We start from the raw sequence: 21,451 nt of genomic DNA on the forward strand, positions 1-21,451 counted from the left end.
ATTATGATCTGTGGATGAATAAGTGGATATATGAATGTGTCCGCCCTGTAATAGGCTGTGACGTGTGTGTCATTGAATTCACAGTTTTGGCCAGAGATGGCGTCACTGAAGCACTTCTTCCTTACATTAGCTTAGTTACACTAAGCAGGCTTGCTGACATTGGTAAGTGGCATTAGATATAGCATATGGCAGCCATTATTTATCATATAGCATTATTTATCACTAGCCACCTAAGGCGGCCAGCTGTCCGTCACTCTGAAGGTTTTCACAAATAAAGTTCTTTAAAACATAGCAGGAAATCTGAAGATTAGTGGACAATTAAAGTGTTCCTGTCCAGCAATTTTGTCTTCATATCCAGTTCTGCTGTAGATGTGTTATAGCTCTTGAGGATGTTTGAAATTATATAGCTACAACGCTTAAGAAAAAAAAAACTAAAATGCTAAATACATGAAAAGAACACGAAAACGAATAAATTTTTTTATGGTATCAATTTCTATTTCTATATAATTTTTTATAGTATCAAATTCTATTTCTATATCTGTTACGTCAAGCACTCAGGTATTATAATTTGATCTAGTTGTGCTTGTATAATTTTGATCTAGTTGCGCTTTCTACGTCATTTTGTTAACATCGTTTGGTTTGTTATTTAACATCGTTTGGTTTGTTATTTCTAAGTTAACTTTCAAAAAATTGGCTGGCATCAGCATTTTTATTCTTTAAGTTGTTTATTTTTTCTTTTGGAATTCGTTCCTTTTTAGCGAAATGTTTTTCAACCTAATCGAATTCTTTGCCGACTGTTCTCTGTATATATAAAGAAAATAAAGTAAATATTTTTAAAGTGTTGTGAAAAGAATTTTTAGTTGTACAAAGTACTACAATATCGCTATAAAAATTATCGTCTTCGCTTAAGAAAAAAAAAATAGAGCGTGGAAAGAAGAAGAAAAACTTATTATAACAATTATGAACAGCGACAAATATATCAAAGCGAAACGTTCTATTTACGCATCGAATATGTTGCCACATTTTTAATACAAAAGTTAAACTTTTCTCCACTTTAATAAATGTAAACTAATGCGAACTTTATAATTAAATTATTAATTCCTTCGTATATTATTGGTTTAAGTTGTCGAAAATTAATATTTCAATTGTGAGGTTCGCATTAGCATACATTTATAAGAGTAGGGAAAAGTATATGCATTTCTTAATAGTTTTTTGAATATGGCTCTTTGAAGAAGAAAAAGCAGACGAAAAGCATAGACTTACAAAATGACTGATAACTAAATAACTAATCAAAATTTTTGAAAAATAAAGAAAATACTTCTTCATTATGTCAAAACACAATTATGGGCCGAGTTTCGTGCCCGGGCGAGGCTTCTGGGGCGATATATTGTGATTACAGACACACACACACACAGCCTCGTTTATTATTATGTATAGATGTAGCCATTATTTACCATAGAGCAGGCATTTCAATTTCATTTTTATAGATAACTATTATTTTTGTTATTGTCGTAGCCATTAAGGCACTGGGGGTGTGATCTTGTTCTCCAGTTTCGGCATCTATGGCCAAGAATTCGACAACTGCCACACCCATACGTCACACCCACTTATAGAGCGAACCCATTCATACATCCATCCATTCAATCAATCATCTACAGGACGTAATTTTGACCTGAACTAGAGAACGATCAATCTCCAATCCTCAAAGGCATAATTTGTTAACGGAACATGGAGGACTTTGTCACCCAACAGATTTAGCGTGCACTAGTCACCACATAACTATACTAATTCTTTGTTATACTAATTATTTTAAAGTAAATTTATGTAACGAAAAAATAGTTAATATGTATTCTGATTTAATAGTTTAAATACTTAGTAATTTTGATGCATACAAAAGTGGAATTCGTATCCTTTTATAACATAATAATATCGGAAGTATATTATAATTATAAAAAATAATAATAATAATAAAGCACTTTGTTCATATATTTCTCGTTATTATAGGTCGTATCTGAGCCGATTTGGGTCGGAGTTTTGATTCATTTAATCCAGTGTTAGAAGTTTTAAATCCTTTATTTAAATAAAGCTGTTCTCAGAAAGCGCCCAAGAAAGCATAAGTGATTAGTTAACTAAAATATAAAGTGACTAGTGCTGAAAAGAAAGATATAAATTATTCTACTTTTGCTTTTAAACGGCATTTTGGAATTCATATTTGCCCAGACTAAAATAAAATTATCTTAATATGAATCTGATGAATATGAAGCATTTGATTAATATGAATCTGATTAATATGAATCCCTTGATTAATATGAATCCCTTCATTAATATTACAACTAATCTAGATATTTCAGTTTCAATATCTTATGAAATTATTACTGATTCAAAAACAACGGTATTTTTATATTTATCATAAATTATTCACTTTTCGTGTATATCTTAAAGTGGAAGTTTAATATTATATTTGATAGGGACCTATTTTATTGGTAAAAAAGTTTTAGGTACTAAGGGCCAGTTCATTCTAAAGTCTAACGCAGTCCTTCTTATTTGCCTTAATTCGCTTTTCAATTTTTTTATCACTTTTAATCGTCTTAATTTTGTTTTTACTCTTATCTAAAATTTCGTGTGGTCTAATTTTAGATTCACTTCATTTTAACCCATTTTCGGCCAAAGTTGAGCATACGCGCCATTTCAATAAATATTTTTTTATTAACATTGTGGGGTATTTTTTTCACTAATTTTATTTTTCTGCAATTGTCAAAGGCTGTTAAGACACCCAAAAACTAACAATAATTCAATTGGAGAGAACACTTTCTGCTGAGAAAATTTTTTATGCTATTGAAGTTTTCTTTTAACTTAAAACGTTAAATGACAAATGAAAGTTTTTGAAAATGCATAATTATTCCATTTGAGATTTATCATTATGTTTTTATGATGGATTAAAGTTGCAAGTCAGTAAATAAAATAAAAAAAATTCATAATAACAAGCATTCAGCTAAATGGTTTGTTCATTGTTTTGGTGAATGGGTGCTTATACGCCCCATTCTATTTCTTAAAAAAAAATTCATGCATGAAATTTTTTTGTGTCTTAATGAATGTAATGTAAGCATAGTTCAATGAAAATAACACCACATTTTATAGAATTTCTATGCTTTGCCTAAAATAGGAGAATTGAATGTGGTGTTTGTGGTAGGATAAGAAGAAATGTCTCATTCAATTAAAAGAAATCTTCATTTGTTAAATAATCACACAAGCAAACTCTTAATGCATACTTTTCAATTTATTTCAAAAGAAAATTGTCACAATTGGGGAAACATAATACTTTTTTGGCAATGTATTGCTGCTTAAAAACTCTTCATAAATTTATATTTATTGAACGTTGAAATTATAAATATTTCAGTTTTTTTAATTTTGAAAGTATTGGCCAAACGGGGCTATGTAGTTACTTTACGAGCATTGTAATGGTATACCGGACAAATGTAATCCAGGCAATGGCACTTGATCTTTAAAAATAAACATCATTGAAGGATATATTGAGCAAATGTCTGACCAAATCATTTAAAAAAATTTATTTTTAATTGTTTTAAGTAGAGGGGCACAGCATACGACCTGTACAGCCGTATGTATAGCCTGCGGCAGCAACCTAAGCATAATTTTTAAAATTAACAATTTTAAAAAATAAATAAATAAAAGTTCGGTAATTTTAAATTGCGCAATCAGGCTGGGATAGCCTGGTTGGTAGGGCACTGGGCCCATTTCAAAGAGTTCTTGGGTTCGATCCCAGCCTACAATGGTTACTGATGCACATTAAATCTGTCGAGTCACAAAATCCTTCATGTTCCCATAACAAATCATACCTCTGGGGGTACTGATCCAGGAGTTTCCTTGTCTTCTGGATTGGTTCGAAATTAGGAGTTGAAGATTAGTAGTCGTAAACCCAAAAAACTGGTTCGGATGTTCTACGACGGATTTAAAATAAAATAATATTGCGCAATCAAATTTTTGATGCACAAAATCTCAACCAATGTAGTTTCTCAATGGTTAATGCTACGGATTTACGCATAGTTTTGTAAATCCCAATATTTTAATTCGACATTATTATTGACCCTCTTCGTGTGTGGTGATTTCGTCGAAAATTCAATGACTTTTCGATAATTATTGCTACCCATTTTCACGTAGTTTCTGAAATCACGATATTTTTTTTTATGAAATCGAAATATGTTCGAACGTCTTGAAAGTTATGAGACGCTTTAATTGAGTAAACAGCATCGTAAATCTAAATGACTTTTGATCATTTTTTCGGCAGTTATTGCTAGTTTTCAAAATCGCGATATTTTTAGCACGACATTATTGTGAATTGCGAGTAACGATTCACTCATTGAGCTAACCATTTTTTGAAGTGGTTTATTTGTGACGATTTTATCGCAAATCAAATTATTTATGAATCGTTATTTTGGCAATTATTATTGCTACACATTTCAACAAGGTTTCGAACGTCCTAATATTTTTTACTCGAATCCCGGGCATTTAAATACATTACTTTTTGACGCTAGTTATGCCGATTTCATCGTAAATATAAAGGGATTTTAATAGTTTTTTTCGGTAGTTATAACTATTAAAATCCCTTTTTATTTACGATGGGAACCTACGCCTTTCCCCACGGTTCAAAACATCCTCATATCCTTATCACTATATTTTCACGGCATGCGAGTTTTGAATCGCGTATTAAATTAATCACTCACTTGCTCTGTGTCGATATCAACGCAAATATAAGTATTTTTTCGCACGTTTATTTTTTGACAGTCGCAATTTAAAAGTCACACATCGTAATTCGTATTCTCGCGGTCTGAAAATTGCATTTCATATTAACATTAACGAGATTTCATACTAACATTAAAAATCATCTATCGCGATTCGTATTTTTGAGATTTAAAATCACAAATCGCGATTCATATTTTAGCGTTTAAAAAATCATACGTTATTACTCTTCTCGCAATTCAAAAATCACACACCACGATTTATATTCACGTGATTTAAAAACCACATATCGCTATTCATGTTTACACGTTTTAAAAATTATACATTGTGAGTCTTCGCGCAATTTGAAAATCACATATCTCGATTCGTATTCTCGCAATTTAAAAATCTGGAAAGGAAGAGCTCCATATGGGACAAATTCCCAAACTAATTAAGTTATATGCCCTAAAATTAATACTGACCACAACAGCTTCTGTATAAATGAATTTGTCATGTTCAAGGTTAAGGAGCAGTCTTTAAACAAAATCATTAAATTTTCATTTAATAACCCGAAAAAGCTATCACATGATCAAGTAGATCAAACCATCACAATATTTTAAAATGTTTCAAATTGTGGAATATGCCATTAAGAAAATTTTTTAACCATTTTACATCATTTATAATTATATGCAGAGAAATGATTTGTATATCATTAAATTTTAACTGTAAAAAAAATAATAATAAATTTAAGTATCATAAAGTAATGCAAATTTTAATTTATTGCTAACACACGTGAATTAATTGTTAATAGTGTTATGTTTAAAAAGTATGGGTCATAAGGAATTGTAAGCAAGTATCTTATAGTTTTTTTATTTATTAAGGAAATAGTTCCTTCAAAATTAATGTTTTCTTTCTTTCCTTTCTCAGCCCTTTGCCCCTTTCTCAGCCAAAAATAAATCGTTCAAAGTTTAAGTATATTCCTTAATAAATGTTGAATCTTATTTTAAGCTGCAAGGGTTTCAATTTTAATCATTTTTAACGCTAAGAACTTTCTTTAAATCAAAGTATTTAATTTTCATTAATGTTGATAACTAGAATATTAATTGTTTTTAATTTAATTCATTGAACAAATTTTTTATGTTAAAATTTATGATTAAGTGGACTTAAGTATTATATAATGTGATTAAAACAAACATGAATATTCCCATTGTTTTTAATTATTTTAATTTAATCGGAATTTTTTTCCTGATAAGTTTATTCTGATTGTATTTTATTTTCTAAGTAATCAATTTCAAAGTTTTTATTTTTATTTTAAACGTTTAAAAATATTTAATTTTATACCAACGTATTATTACAAGGTTAACTGATAAAAATAATTTAGTGCCTTGAACAATGATGTTTATATAGTAATCACCACTTACAATTACTAAACATGTTTGTCTAAGTACTTTGGCTTGCAGCTCTTCGTTGGTTAATCTGCTGTCCATGTGGCCCTTCGTTCAAAAAGATTGTGCACCCCTACTAATATAATTTGAAGATGCTCATTTGTTATAAAATAAATTGAGTGAAGACGTATTTTCGGCTAATTATTTATCAAACATTTTTTATGCATTATTATATAGTTAAAAGTAATGTGAACTTTCCATTTTTGAATTATAACAAAGATTTTACAAGATTAAAAATTTCGTTCGCTTCAAAAAACATACTAATGGGAAATAACAGTCGGCATGTTTCAAGCGCTCAAAGCAGGCGCCCATTTTCAAGACAAGCCGAACGTGAATGATAAGAAACGTAAGTTTAAAATAAAACAAAAAGTTGTCCACAAAAAATGGAAAAAATAAAAGTGAGAAACAGAGCTAGAAAAAAACCACAGTACTCGAGAGAGATAAAAGATCCACAGAACAAGAGAAACCACAGTGACCGTGAGAGACAAATCAAGGTATAATGCATTTCCACTCGTTATGGAGAAGTGGTGAGGATCTGATATCGTTGAGAGGGGAATACGCATTTATTTGAATAAAATAAGATTCCAAGATGAGCTTATGTGGCAGTGATGGAAATAATTTCGACATCGTCGAAATTGAATTTATGCCCATAATTCCAACAGTTTGCTGCAATGGATGATGTTTTGATAGCAGGCAATTATGTTTCTTTAAGTCTAAATTTTAAAGCGCGTCTAGTTTATCCGATATAGCCAATCTCTCACTGACAATGAATGTAGTAAATACCACAGTGATCATTAAAGCTAATAGAATCTGTAAGAGATCTAAATTTGGTTTTTGTTAAAAGGCCTAATTTTATAACGAACGGGGAAAAAACTGTTAAGTTCTTAAAGAAAGATCTCTGTAAGGATTTGAAGAAGTTTGAGTCTAGTTAGTTTAGCCAAGATGAACCCACTATAGAAGCGATTAAATCCACTGTCAACATCAAACGAGCGGAAGATGGTAAGTTCGGAGGTTAAGTAAAGTTAGAAGGTTGTAAATGTTAAATGTGTGCAAAACGGAAACATGGAATGCAGAAATGTTATGACAATTATGGTGAATAAAATTAATATGAGATGGCAGAAAGACGGCTATACGCTTATGAGAAACAGGGGTGGAAAAATGGTCAGGGTATCTTTTTTTTTCTTTCTCTTTTGGCGTCTGTGGTTTTTTTTAACTTTTGTATCTTCCTGCTATTCATTCCATTTTTCATAAGCAGCTCTTCGTTTTATAATTCAAATCCCTTTCGTTTCTTCCGACTCACATCTGGCAAGTTTTGAAAATGGGCGCCTGTTTTTGAGTGTTTGAAACATGTATACTGTTATTTCTTGTTTGAATATTTTTCGGAGCGAACAAAGTTTTTAATCGAGTAATATTTTGCCGCTTTAGTTTCCTGAGATTATGTATTTAATGTAACAAAAATGTTTAAATTTTCAATATGCAATGATAAAAATTTACGTTTAATTTTTAAAATGAAAAATAAGAACAAAATTCTGGGACTAAAAATAAAACCATGCGTGTATAATTTAACTCTAATTTATTAAATAAATCAATTTGTTGCCCAATGCGAAGATTACATGCAAAGTATAAATACAAATATTGAATTGATACAAATATTTGCTTACCACCAAATGAATCAATTCATTTTAAATGTTTAGTATCGAACAAAATGTCACAACTTATTTTTAAAAAAAGATTAATTAATCAATGCAAAATGCGAATAAAAACTATTGCAAGTAAATATTAAAACGCATGATTAAAAAAAATGTATTATATTATGTATTAAATATTCTTATTATTAATATATTATAATTGATAGAACTATTTTGCTTACGCAAAATAATTCCGAATAATGGAAATTTTTTCAATCTTTTTCTTTTAAGAAGGCGCTAGAGCAAGACTGTTTAATTTATTTTATATGAATGCTGATTATGAAACAATTGTGTTTTTATAATTTATCTTTTCGAGAGGAAAAAGAAAGTTTCATAAGATTGTAATGCTAGGAGCTAACTGTTTTATGAACTAAAACTTATCAGATATTCTAATTAGATATTAGATATTATATCCGGATAATAGATCATTCACCAGGAGTTGGCAGTTGTTTCCGCCTTCATCACGTGGTATCCGACGATATTATTTCTCTATCTTTGGGAGAAGGAAGTGAACAATCCTGACCAAGCTTGCTATTTGGCAATCGGATGACAAAAATATTTATTTAGCAATCCTTACGTGCATTTTATTAACATTAAATATTTCATAAATTTCATGATATTTCTCTCTTTTGAGTCTATAGTTTGTCCTTTTTGAGACATTTTGCTGTAATATATTTCATTAGAGTAACGAAAGGTAGAATTATAGATGATGAAGCGAAGTAAATGACTGAAAAAGAATTCACCCTTTACGTTTGGCATGCATTAAGGGTTGTCTCAATTCCAAGAGCGGAGACTTTTCTCCTCTTATGCCTGCGCCGGAATAAACTCTTCGTCAGAATCGGTGGAGCCAAGTGCCAATTCCTGGTGAACGAACTGTAGCTACTCCCTCCTTTAGTGGGCCCTGGTAAAATTGTCAAACTTAGACCGGACCGAAGAAGGTTGATGAACGGTGTTATATACTAGTAAATTGGTATTGAATAATCGTAGTGCTACATTACTCTTACACCAGAATGTTATTTTGGATAGAATTCTATCAATGGATATCTCTGTATGATTCATTGTTGTTTTTATGAGCGGCCGGGAGCGCTGTATTAAGATAACCATATTTAGAGCGCTGCTTATGAGAGATGTTTTAACATCATGGTAGTGTGCTTGATCGCTCCTCGGTTGCTTTCAGCAGTGTGTGCAGCATCACGTTGTGTGTGATCGAGACTGGGTAGCAACAGAGCGAGATATTGTCGCAATCACAAATCACAATCGTGGAAATCGATTATTACGTCAAATATTATTCAGGATGATCCGGTTTTTTTCGCACCGTACCATTCAGCGTTTGCATTTGTGACGGTTTTTCGTCCGATAATTATAATGCAGAAAGAAGTTGGAGAATTTGTTTATTTTCAGAATCTATAAATTCCGCAATAAGACTTCCTATAAGAGCATTCTATTTGTTAGCAGCTGGAAGATGAAACAAAATATCTGAAACTGCCGTTTAAGTCTGTGTCTATAGCTGCTATAATATTGCTATATTTCGTTTGGTCGTTTGTAATTCCTGGTAAATCAAAATTCCTTAACAAACCAAAGTTTGATATTATTCTTCCGTGTTAGTGGTAGTTTAAGAAGTATACATGCAAATAGAGATTCAGTAAGATTCTGTTCAATTTCGTTTGTCATGTTCAACTTAAAATAATAAAAAGTTTAAACAAATTAAACTAGTTCATGTGCTAACGCAGTTTTGTCACGGAGTTTAATTTTAGAATTAAATTTATATGAAAATTAATACTAGCAACAAAAAACCTAGTTATTAAGGGGAACAAATTGCATAATTAAACCAAACGAAAGACCATTAAAACCAACTTGAATTGTCTCCACGTAGTATACAATCCAATAATTCTAATAATTTTTCCAAGAAGATTGCTTTAAGCGAGTCACTGAAGAGAATATAAAAGTTTAAATTCTCTCAGAACAATTTATTCAAAATATTAGTATACAGTCTTTGGCTAAGTTATTCGACGCACTATAAGATTCTGCCGCATCTTTTCTCTCTTTTCGGCCTCAATTCGTCCCTTGACTCAATTTTCTTTTTGATGCGTCGTTCCCTAACTTCAGAAACCTTAAATGTTCGTGATATTTCGAGGCTTGAAAATATTTTAGCATTCACGAGGGCCTTTACTTTAGCTTTTTTTCCACCAGTGACTTTATTTTATTTTATATCCGTCGTTGAACAGCGGACCCGATTTTGGGTTTACCACTACTAACGTTTTACTCCGTAGCCTTGTCATTTTGAACCCAATCCAGAAGACAAGGAAACTCATGGATCAGAACCCCCAGAGGTATTGATTTGTTGTGTAAACATGGAGGACTTTGCGACTCCACAGATTTAACGTGCATCAGTCACCATGTACAGCACGAGGAATCTTCGGCCGGCGGGGATCGAACCCACGAACTCTTGGATGTGGGCCCAGTGCCCTACAAACAGGCTCTCTCGGCCTTTTTTTTTCTTTACACGTGGTTGAAGTTTTTCGATTGATTATTTAAACGCTACACACAAAACAAGCAAATAACTGCGTATTACAAAACTGTAAAACACATAAGTACATCACATAAAGTCACAGAAACGCGTCCGCAACTGTGGCACGCGACAACGCGACTGAAACCGGTTTGCACTTGTTTACGGTCGTGTATCAATCAGTTAACATTGTAATGCAATACATTGAAAATAAATACAAATACTAAGTATATAGAGATTTCCTGAAAAAAAACTCATCACGTGTAAATTGAAATATATAAATATTGCATATAAACTCGTGCAAAACATGTAATTATTAAAACACTACAGTGCTTGTAATAATTAACATCATTAACAAACTTAAACATTTTGCTTTCGTTATGCGACGAAAGTCCGCAAAGAAATAAGTTAATAAATAAATAAAACATTTTTGTTTTGTTTAAAAGCTTAAAAGTAGATAAGAATGTAACTTTTAAATTATAAATTTTCATTATTCATTTCATATTTTAAAGCACTCATTGCAGTGTGAAAACTAATTTGTTGTTTTATTAGCAATCAACATATTTCATTTATGACAATTTCATTTCATATACATTTATTGAAAATAATGAATTAATTTTGAAATGTATTAAATGCGTAGTTAGAGTGTAATTTCTTGTATAAATAAAGAATAAAGACTTGTTCTAAACCTAGAATAATTTGTATTTAAGAATGTTTTCACAACTAAATTAATTTATTTTTAATTCGACAAGTTGGTTCTCTGTCTTTGTCATTCTTTAACAGGGTCAATAGCGTTTTTGAAAAGTGCTTATTTTTGATTTGCGTTTTTCAAAAGCCCTTAAAAGTGCTTTTTTTATTCAGAATTTGTGATAAGTGCTTAATTTCGTATCTTTTATAAAGATTTTTTTTTCCTTTGCTGTGTCGATTGTCGTTCTAAATTACAAAAACTGCATGATTTTCACAATTTTCTCGGCAATATTTATCAGAAACTAGTTATTTTATTATGATTATGTAAAGTCTTTGAAAATGTTTATGAATTTTATTGATTTTATGTTTATAAATTAAGAACTTAAAACGACAGAAAAAAATAATTTTTATTCCTGCACAGATCCTAACTATGATTTTTTTTTTTGAAAAGTGATTAAAAATATTTTTTGTGTGCTTAAAAAGTACTTAAAAAGTGCTTGTTTTTTGGTGGCACCCAGTTTAATGTTTTGAGTTTTATTTTGAAATAAAAAACTGGCTAAATAAGCTAATTTATTCAGCAATTAGTTTGCAGTGAATAAATAATAAAATTTTTTGATTATTAATACTATTAACAATTTTAGTTAAATAATTTTAAAAACTATTTATGCATTTCGTCAGATTTTTGATTGTTAAGTATGAAAACAGTTTTAAAAAGTAAGGAATAATAATTGGAATAAAAAAAATCTTACGTTTAATTTATACCTTGTTAAACAAAATCTGATATTTATTAACCATGATAAAATGTCTCAATGTTTCGCCAGGAGTCGCTAAAGACCTTAAGTATGTCCCTGAGTGTCATAATATGTTTAAAATATTTAAATTTTTATTACCATGTGAAAATGGTCAAAAGATTCTTTAATATTCTTTAAAAATTCTTTCTTAGATTCCTTTCGTCTTTTTAGCACATCAGAATATGATCAGCACTCAATTTCGAAGCGTCACATCATCATCACATCAAAATTTCTGAATTAAAACTTAACCATTTCTGAAAAAAATTAGTTGCCCAAGTAAATTTGAAATTGTAATGAATTCTGCGATGAAGTACGATGAGGTACAATGAGAAAAAAAGGGATTACTTAAATGTGATATTTTGAATATGAAAAACAGAAGGAAAAAAATTGTCAATAAAAGAGTTGTAAAAGCAAAAGAGAAACAATATGGTTTTTCGATTAAAATTTTACACAGTGAGAGTGTAATTTGATAAATATAGAGTATGTGTTTTATATATCTTATATAATGTATTAATCAAAGAATCGGAATTTGAAAAACACATAGGGGGTTACGTCTGGCCTAAATTCTTCTCAACCCTGGAGGGAGTCATTACATGTCCTGCATTTTTGATTGTACTATTTATACTGCTGTTCTTTTCTTTCTTTTTTTTTTTTGAACTATAGTTTTGCTAAAGCAACTGTTTTTCTTACAGGAAAGAGTTATAATGTCAATTGAGCTAGTACAACAAAATACAGGTAACATTATAATTCTCTTGTCTTTTCAATTTTATTCTTCACGTGTTTTGTCCAAAAATTTAAATTTTTTAATACCTGTTGCTACCTGCTTCATTTTCTTTCAAAAATGCAACACAAATGGAAAACTTCTGCTGTATAAACATGAATTTTGATTTGCAGTACACAAATATATATATATATATATATATATATATATATATATATATATATAAACTGCTGTTTGTAGAAAATGCAACACCATGAAAGAATCATCAGAATCAAATGAAATTTAATGCAGAAACGACTTGTACTGATACAAATAAATGATGAAATTTTCAAAACAAAAGAAACAAATTAAGCGTCCGAAATCAGTATTTGGTGCAGCCACCACGCGCTGCAATAAGTGCTGCTATACGACGTGGCATGGAGTCAAACAGATGTTGAATATCTGCTTGAGGAAGAGAATTCCATATCGCTTGTATGCGCAACCAAAGTTCGTCTTTGGAAACTGCAGGACGCGGATCACGAGTGAGACGCCGACCAACCATATCCCACACGTGCTCAATAGGCGACATATCCGGCGAATAAGCAGGCCAAGGAAGAAGTTGCATGCGTTGTGCTGAACAGAAGTCTCTAACAGTCCGCGCAACATGTGGGCGTGCATTATCCTGCTGAAAGATAGCTCCAGGGATGCCTTGAAGAAAAGGAACGACTTCGGGCTGTAGCACTTCACGGACGTATCTGTTGCTATTGAGATTACCCTCAATTCGTATCAAATTGGATCGTCCATGATACGAAATCGCACCCCAGACCATAACTCCGGGTGTTCGACCACTATGTCGTTCAATAATACACTCAGGAAGGCAGCGTTGACCGGCATAACGTCTAACACGAACACGGCCATCATGGGTCCACAAATTGAAGCGTGATTCATCTGAAAAGACAACTTGGTGCCAATCAGCTCGCCAGTCTCTGTGCTCAAAAGCCCACTGCCGACGCAGCCGTCGATGATCCGCCGTGAGGGGAATCCTGTATAATGGCACCCTTGCACGCAATCCACGGCGCAGCAGACGACGACGAATTGACGAAGCCGACAATTGTACATCTGTAGCAGTAGACCAATGTGCTGCCAGCTGCCTGGAGGAAGCTGTGCGATCATTCACCGCCATGCGGAGCAGGTGTCGATCATCGCGCTCTGACGTCACCTTCTGTCGTCCAGTGCCTGTTTTTCGAGTTGTTCGGTGCTCGTCGGTCCACTGCTTCCAAACTCGCATCACTGTGGAACTGTTCCGCTGCATACGAGCTGCTATTGCGCGATAGGATAATCCTCCTTCTCGAAGGCCGATTATCCTCCCTCGTTCAAACTCCGTAAGTTGCTTGAATTTCTTATTCTTCCGTCGTGGAGGCATACTCAGGTCTCACTAAACGTTTGCCACTATCAAATAATCATAGACTATTTTCAACGTCCCGCTACAGCACTTTATTTATACGCTTTCAGCATCAATTCAGAGGGCGCTGCGCGCGCCACGCACGCGCGATGGCTCTGAAACTTTATTAATTTGCATAATATCCTATAATTGACATTTGCTACGAATTTCATTTGATTCTGATGATTCCTTCATGGTGTTGCATTTTCTACAAACAGCAGTTTATATTTATATATATATATATATATATATATATATATATATATATATATATATATATATATATATATATATATATATATATATATATATATATATATATATATATATATATATATATATATATATATATATATATATATATATACACTCGTGTCCACAAATTAAGGATAATTCAAAATCACACGGAAATCAAACTCTAAAATTAAAATTTCACCTGTAGAACTATCACACACATCCTGAAGAATATGCAAATTACTGGAAACCGCTAGATGACGCTGGTAGTACGTCACAATGACGAGAGTGTAAGAGAGGGGTATATAAGGATCACCCGTATGGATTGGCCAGCATACTCACCGGACTTGAATCTAATAGAGCATGTGTGGGATATGCTTGGCCGATGAATTGCAGCCCGTCAACCCCCTCCCACCTGTCTACCAAACTTTCGGAGGGTATTGCTTGATGAGTGGTGTAATATTCCCCAAGATTAGATTGATAATTTGATACTCAGCATGCCTAGGCGTTGTACGGTCTGTATTGCATCGTCCGAGAGACATACTCCGTATTAACCATCATACTAACCATGTTATACTGTTTTTTGTAAATAGGTTCTTTTTTGAAATTTGCTCCACGGAGTAAAAATCGCAATTTTTATTAATTATGTCAAACATATAGCCTCTTTTTTGCTCTTTACTTTTTGCTTAATACATAGACTTTACAAATAAGTCAAATTTGTTTGGCTTCTGTCTCTTTCTGTGCCTGAACTTCATTATCCTTAATTTATGGACATGAGTGTATATTAATGGATTACCATAAATAATTTTTGATCTAATGATTGGATCTTTACGTTCTAAGGCTCATTCTGAATGCTTCGAAGGGGTTATGTGTGTTTATTAATTTGTGCAAACGATATTTTAAGTTACGAAATCGGACACAAAAGCGTACTTTCTCCGAATAAACATATCATTTTCTTGGCGGATTCGAATAGGAGGTAGCCGCAATCTGAGAAATAAGGTTTTAGTGGTTAGAACAGGAGAGTGGTCCTGAATATGGACCCCTTAATATTAATTTTACTTTTTACGTATTTCATCATTGCTTGAACTTCTTAAGCAAATTGAAAGATTTTTCACACAAAGCTTCACATGAGCTTCGTTTATCCAGAAATAATTTCAAGCAAAGTAAAACTCTTAGTAAATACTTTTTATCTTTTATTATTTTATTCAGTAGTAGTAAAGAAAATTGAATTCGTATACAAGTTTTGCATCAATTTGCAATTTTAAATGGTGAAATACGAAATTTGAAAGATATCGCCCGAATAGTTACTGAGAAATTAATTCTTAAACATAAGACTTACGCAGTTTTGAAAAGAAACGACTTTTTCAAAATTCAATTTCTCAGAAACTATTTGTCTGATTTTACCAAATTTTGTATTTCATATTTTAAATTAGATTAATTAAAACGATGCTAAAATGTAAACCTTACAATTCAATTTTTTTCGGCTTTTATTAAATAAAATAAATTTTTATTATAATTTTTAATTAATTTTTATAGAATAAAATAACTATAAAGTTTATAATAAATAATTATTAAAATTTTGACTTAAATTTATCTATAGATAAAAAAATTTATAATTTTGCACGAAAATTTTTTAATTTTCGTTAAAAGTTCTTGTGATATAGCGGAATACTCAAAGAGGTAAAATTAATATTAAGAACGAGCAACCTGCATACGTAGGGTAATCGAGTAATGTTGATTATTTTAACTAGTCTATAACTAAAAACTTTCAAAAATCAACTGATCATTCTTCAAAATTAATCTGAATTTATTAAAATTATAACTCAAAATTAGCTTAAAATGTCTTCACGTGACTCAAAAAGAGGCGGGATTGATTATGACGTTAAAATCCACTTTCTGGACAAGAGCTGAACCAAAATTTGTCATAAGGTTAAGCGATGTTGTTCACAAAGTTGTTTTATTCTAATCTAATTTTTGACAAAAATGGGTAAACTTTTTGATATAATGCAAACAGAGAAGGACATTTGGTTTGAGAATTTTTATTCAAAATTTGCTTTTTTTTATTCAATGTCATTTTTTATTAAAAGTATACTGGTTTATATATAAGAAATATCTATACATACGTAAAATCGTTTTTGGTATTCTTTCACCTGAAATTTTGATCCAAAATAGGAAATGGGAATATTTAAGATAATTTTAATTAAAGCCAGGTTAGTTTGGTTAATAAGGCGTTGGGCCCATGTCCAAGAGGTCGTGGGTTAAATCACCACCTGCCGAAGACTTCCCATATAATAAATGGTGACTGGCGCTCGTTATATCTGTCGGGTCACAAAGTCTTTTATATTCAAAAAACAAATCATACCTCTGGAAGTACTGATCCGGGAGTTTCCTTTTTTCTGGATTGGTTCAAAATTACAAGGCTACGGAGTTGAACATTAGTTGTTGTAAATCAAAAAACTGGCTGTTCAACGACGGTTACAAAATACAAAAAATGAATTGGAGATTGATCGTTCTCTGGTTCAGGTCAAAAATACGATCTGTGGATGAATAAATGGATATATGAATGGGTCCGCCCTGTAAATGGGCTATGACGTGCATGTGACTGACTTCGTATTTTTGGCCATAGATGGCGCCACAGAAGCACAAGAGACGCACTTTTGCCCTAAATTCACATACTTTCACCAAGCAGGCTTGCTGGTATTGGCAAGTGGCATAAGAAACAACTGCTAACGGTGGTTCATCTATAAATCTAATTCTAGAAATTTTATTAAGAAGTGATCAATGTAGGTCTAAAAATTCTATTAAGAGGAAATCGACGCAATTCTAATTCAACAGTCAAATCTAAGAATATTTTGAATATTTAATAAAAGAAAAGAAAGTGTTTACATTTCAAATTAAAGCTCAACAGCTACATGAAATTCTACATATCGACTGACGATTAAAATTCAGTTCTTTTTCTTTTTTGTTTTAAGCAGTGCGCATGCGCGTCGTTACTTCTACGTTCAACCAGAGTGAGAAAGAGAAAAAATGTTACTTGACGGGAACAACAACAACAACAGAATCTTAAGTTTTTTACTAGAGATGCAAATAATTCTTAACCCTTCATTTATTTACTTTTGCTTACCTTTTTCCTTATTTTTCAGCCTTCTCTCTGAAAAACAGCAAAAAATAAATACTTATTCATTTATAAAAAATTTTCTTAAGCATAATATTGAATTAATTCAGGATAATAAACTGAACACGAAAGTTGCATTTTTAAATTTTATGCTATTATTAGCTAAAATATGTAACCAAAAATGCATTTTGCAAAATAAAATTCATACAATTTTTTTTAAAAATAAATATACAATCACAATAGCAGTTTTTTGTGTGTGTTTATATCATAGGTAGTTTAAACTATTTAAAGTGCGGCGTAAAAAAAAAAGTATTACTACTAAAGTAGTAAAAAAAAACAAAGTATGATTTTTATATTTTACTTTTTTAAAGTTTGAATATTGTTGAAATTGTAATTTATGTTTTAAATTTGCTGGTTTATTGACAAGGATTATGTAATTGAAATTGTTTTTTAAAACTTCAAAAATTACGAAAATAAATTTGAAACATGATTTTTGAAAGATTTTTTTCCGGTTGAATTATTTTTAATGCTTACATGGTTGTTGCTAATATTGTTTAAATAGAATTTCAACCATGCCTTTATTGTAAATCAATTCCAATTGCTTAAAATAAAATTAAGAATGCAAAATTGACATTTGATACAAAATACTTCATTTACCAATCAATGTACGAAATCCAGTGTAAATTGGCTGTTAGTACATCACACTCGTGTAAAAAAAAATATTTTACCGACTTCGTTTAATAGCAAAATAACTTGAATAAAGTACAGGCATACAAACAAATTATTTGACATAAATAAAAGAAAATGCTTTTAAAAAAACCCTTAAGCAAACTTCTGTACAGTAATTTTGTCATACATATTCTATAAGATTTTTTTTAATATTTTATATTATTTTATAACTGTCTTTGAACAGAAGACTCAATTATGGGCTTAAAACTACTAATATTAAACTCCGTAGCCTTGTAATATTGAACCCAATCCAGTAAACAAGGATCTCCTGGATCGAGTATTGGGAGAAATTTGCCTTCGTGGAGGACATTTTAATGGAACTAACCCGCAATAGCGTTACATGGAAAGGAAAACCACGAGAACCCCACACGATTAGCGTGACAGCAAGAGAATTCTAACCCATGATCCATCTACCGCTGAGGATATTTTACGTCAGCACTGTGGTCGGCGCGAGCCGTGTGCGGAATTCATATCGACCAGCCATCGCTGGGATTCGAACCTAATACTTCCTATTCACATTTTTTGTTTAAACAATAATCTTAAACCGATTCTAACACATGACATTTCTTAATTGATATCGATAACTTGATAAGGTATTACGAAATCTTAATTTTTGACTTAAAGATAGAATTTTAATTTTAAATAAAATTATGAATAAAGAAGGTAAATAATTGTCAGAAAATATTTTATTTTCTATTTATTATGTGATTCATAACGTAAATTAAATAAATGTATTTGCACTATAAATGGAAGAGAACTAACTAAGAGCAAAAACATGATTGATCCTGATTAATCATAGGTTCGCAATTTGTTTCAAACTTCTAAGACAGTACAAATTTAAATGAATTTTTGAGACTTTCAAATCAACTATGATTTAATTTCAAGTGACACTAAGACTAATAATGGCCATAGTATATCACATTTAATATTCTAAAAAATAAAGATGATCCATTAAATCTTAGGTTGGCACAGGAATTTTTCATTGGGGTGGGGAGGCCACGAAACAAAATTTTCATATTTTCATGAAATTTAAAAATTTTGATGTATGCATCGTATTAATAACTATTCATTTTAATTCTCGCATTAATAACTATTCGTATATATTTCATCGGTTATTTTTATTATAAATTTACTTAAAAATAATAATTTTGAGTTGTACAGTATGCAAATCATTTTACAATTTTACATTATTTCAAATAGCAAAAATATTTGAATAAAATCGGTGAAAAAACTTTTGATATATCCATTTAAAAATGTATAGTTGAACTTTATTTCTCTATAACTTTCCAACCGATTTCCTTTAAATTTTGCATTTTGTCATTTGAAATTAAATACTTCAAAATTATGTAAAAATCCAGATTCCTTACAATTCAAACATTTTTAAACTGCTGTTAAATAATATAATAAAAAGGTATTTAAAATTATTCTTTACGTGTAATTATTTTCAGATAAATGAGTTTTATATTTATGTGCATTATGCTTTAAAAATTATCGAGATTTAGCGAATTATACAAAGAAGTGAATTTATATTAATGAGTCTTAAATTTTGATTGTTCCCCTGCGAAATTAACTGGAATAGAGTACGGCTACCCACATATTTTGGCAGTCAAAAATCCAAATTTCTTTTTTCAAAAATACCTCTGCTCTACGTAAGAATACTACGTTAGGTGAAAAAATGCGTTTTCGCATCTGATTTTGCAACTTAAAATATCGGGTTCTCTATATAATCAGCTTATTTAAAGGTAGATTTTCGAACCATTAATATTGAATCTTTGAAGGCGAATAACCGATCATTAAATCAAGAGTTATTAAAGGAGTTCATTTTTTGTGTGCACTGCTTACAGTATAGAGGTGTCTATGATAATGATGTTATTTTTAATTACACAGTCAGAGTTATGAATGCCAGTGTAGTATAAAAAAAAGAAGTTTTGTTTCATATTAAATCCCACTGTTTAATATGAATCTGATCAAAATGAATCCCTTGATTGAAATGACAGCTAATCGGGATATTTTGGTTTTAATAGTTTATGAAATTATTACTGATTCAAAAACAATGGTATTTTTTATCATAAAATATTTACTGTTCGGCTATATCTTAGAGTAGATATTTAATATTTTTGATAGGTACCTATTTTTGGTTAAAACGCTTTAAGTCCTATGCACCAGTTCATTCATAAGTCTAGCGCAATCCTTCTCATTTGCCTTAATTCGCTTTTCAATTTTTTTATCACTTTTAATCGTCTTAATTTTGTTTTTAATTTTGATTTAAATTTCGTGGGCTCAAGATTTAGTTGATTTCAACCCATTTTCGGCCAAAGTTGCGCAAACGCACCATTTCAATAAATATTTTTTATTAACATTGCGACGTATTTTTTTTCACTAATTTCATTTTTCTGCTATTGTCAAGGGTTCTTAAGACTTCCTAAAATTAACAGTAATTCAATTGGAGTAAATACTTTCTGTTGAGAAATTTTTAAACTTTTAAAGTTCTTTTTAAAACTTAAAACTGTTATTGACGAATGAAATTTTTTGAAAATGTATATTATTCCTTTTAAAATTTATCATTATGTTTTACTGACAGATTAAAGTTGCAAGTCAGTAAATAAAATAAAAGAAATTCATAAAAAACAAGCATTCAACTAAATGGTTTGTTCATTGATTTGGTAAATATTGCTCATACCCCCCCCCCATTTTATTTCTTAAATAAAATAACAAAAATTTATACACGACATTTTTTTTGTGTCTTAATGAATGCAATGTAAGTATATTTCAATGAAAATAATACTACATTTTATAAAATTTCTATGCTTGGCCTAAAATGGGTTAATTGAATTGAATGTGGTGTTTGTGGTAGGATAAGAAAGATGTCTCATTCAATTACAAGAAAACTGCATTTGTTAAATAATCACACAAGTAAACGCTTAATGCATACTTTTCCATTTATTTCAAAGGCAAATTTTCACAATTATTTTTTTGTTAATGCATTTTTTTATTGCTGCTTAAAAACTCTTCTTAATTTTATATTATATTGATAAACTTTTAAATTATAAATATTTACGTTTTTTTAATTTTGAAATTATTGCCCAAATGGGTCTATGTAGTTACTTTACGAGCTTTGTAGGGAATACCGGGCAAATGTATGCTAAGTATCTTTCGAAAAAACATCATTGAAGGATATATTGAGCAATTGTATAATACACTCGTTTAACAAAATTTAATTTCAATTGTCTGAAGTATGGGGTACAACATGCTCTCTATGTGCGACCCGCGGCAGCAGCCTGAGCAAAATGAAAAAAAATTATTTATAGTTATTTTTTTTTTTTAAATTGTATTTTTATTGCGCAATAAAGTTTTTGGTGTACCCAATCTCAACCAGTGTAG

The 21,451-nt window shown here is 30.7% G+C and overlaps 1 long non-coding RNA gene across 2 annotated transcripts in view; it reads left to right on the forward strand.

Annotated features, from left to right (window-relative positions):
- The window catches only part of LOC147803236 (uncharacterized), a 107,340-nt gene that overhangs the window by 48,292 nt on the left and 37,597 nt on the right, over positions 1-21,451 (forward strand). For both annotated transcript variants that reach the window (XR_015428934.1, XR_015428935.1), the window contains exon 6: positions 12,544-12,586. This is a non-coding gene — a long non-coding RNA (uncharacterized LOC147803236). The remainder of the gene's footprint in view (positions 1-12,543; positions 12,587-21,451) is intronic.

This window comes from Parasteatoda tepidariorum, chromosome 9 (genome assembly GCF_982258835.1).
Source record: "Parasteatoda tepidariorum strain Cologne lab strain chromosome 9, Ptep-v5.0, whole genome shotgun sequence".
Taxonomy (NCBI): Eukaryota; Metazoa; Arthropoda; class Arachnida; order Araneae; family Theridiidae; genus Parasteatoda; species Parasteatoda tepidariorum.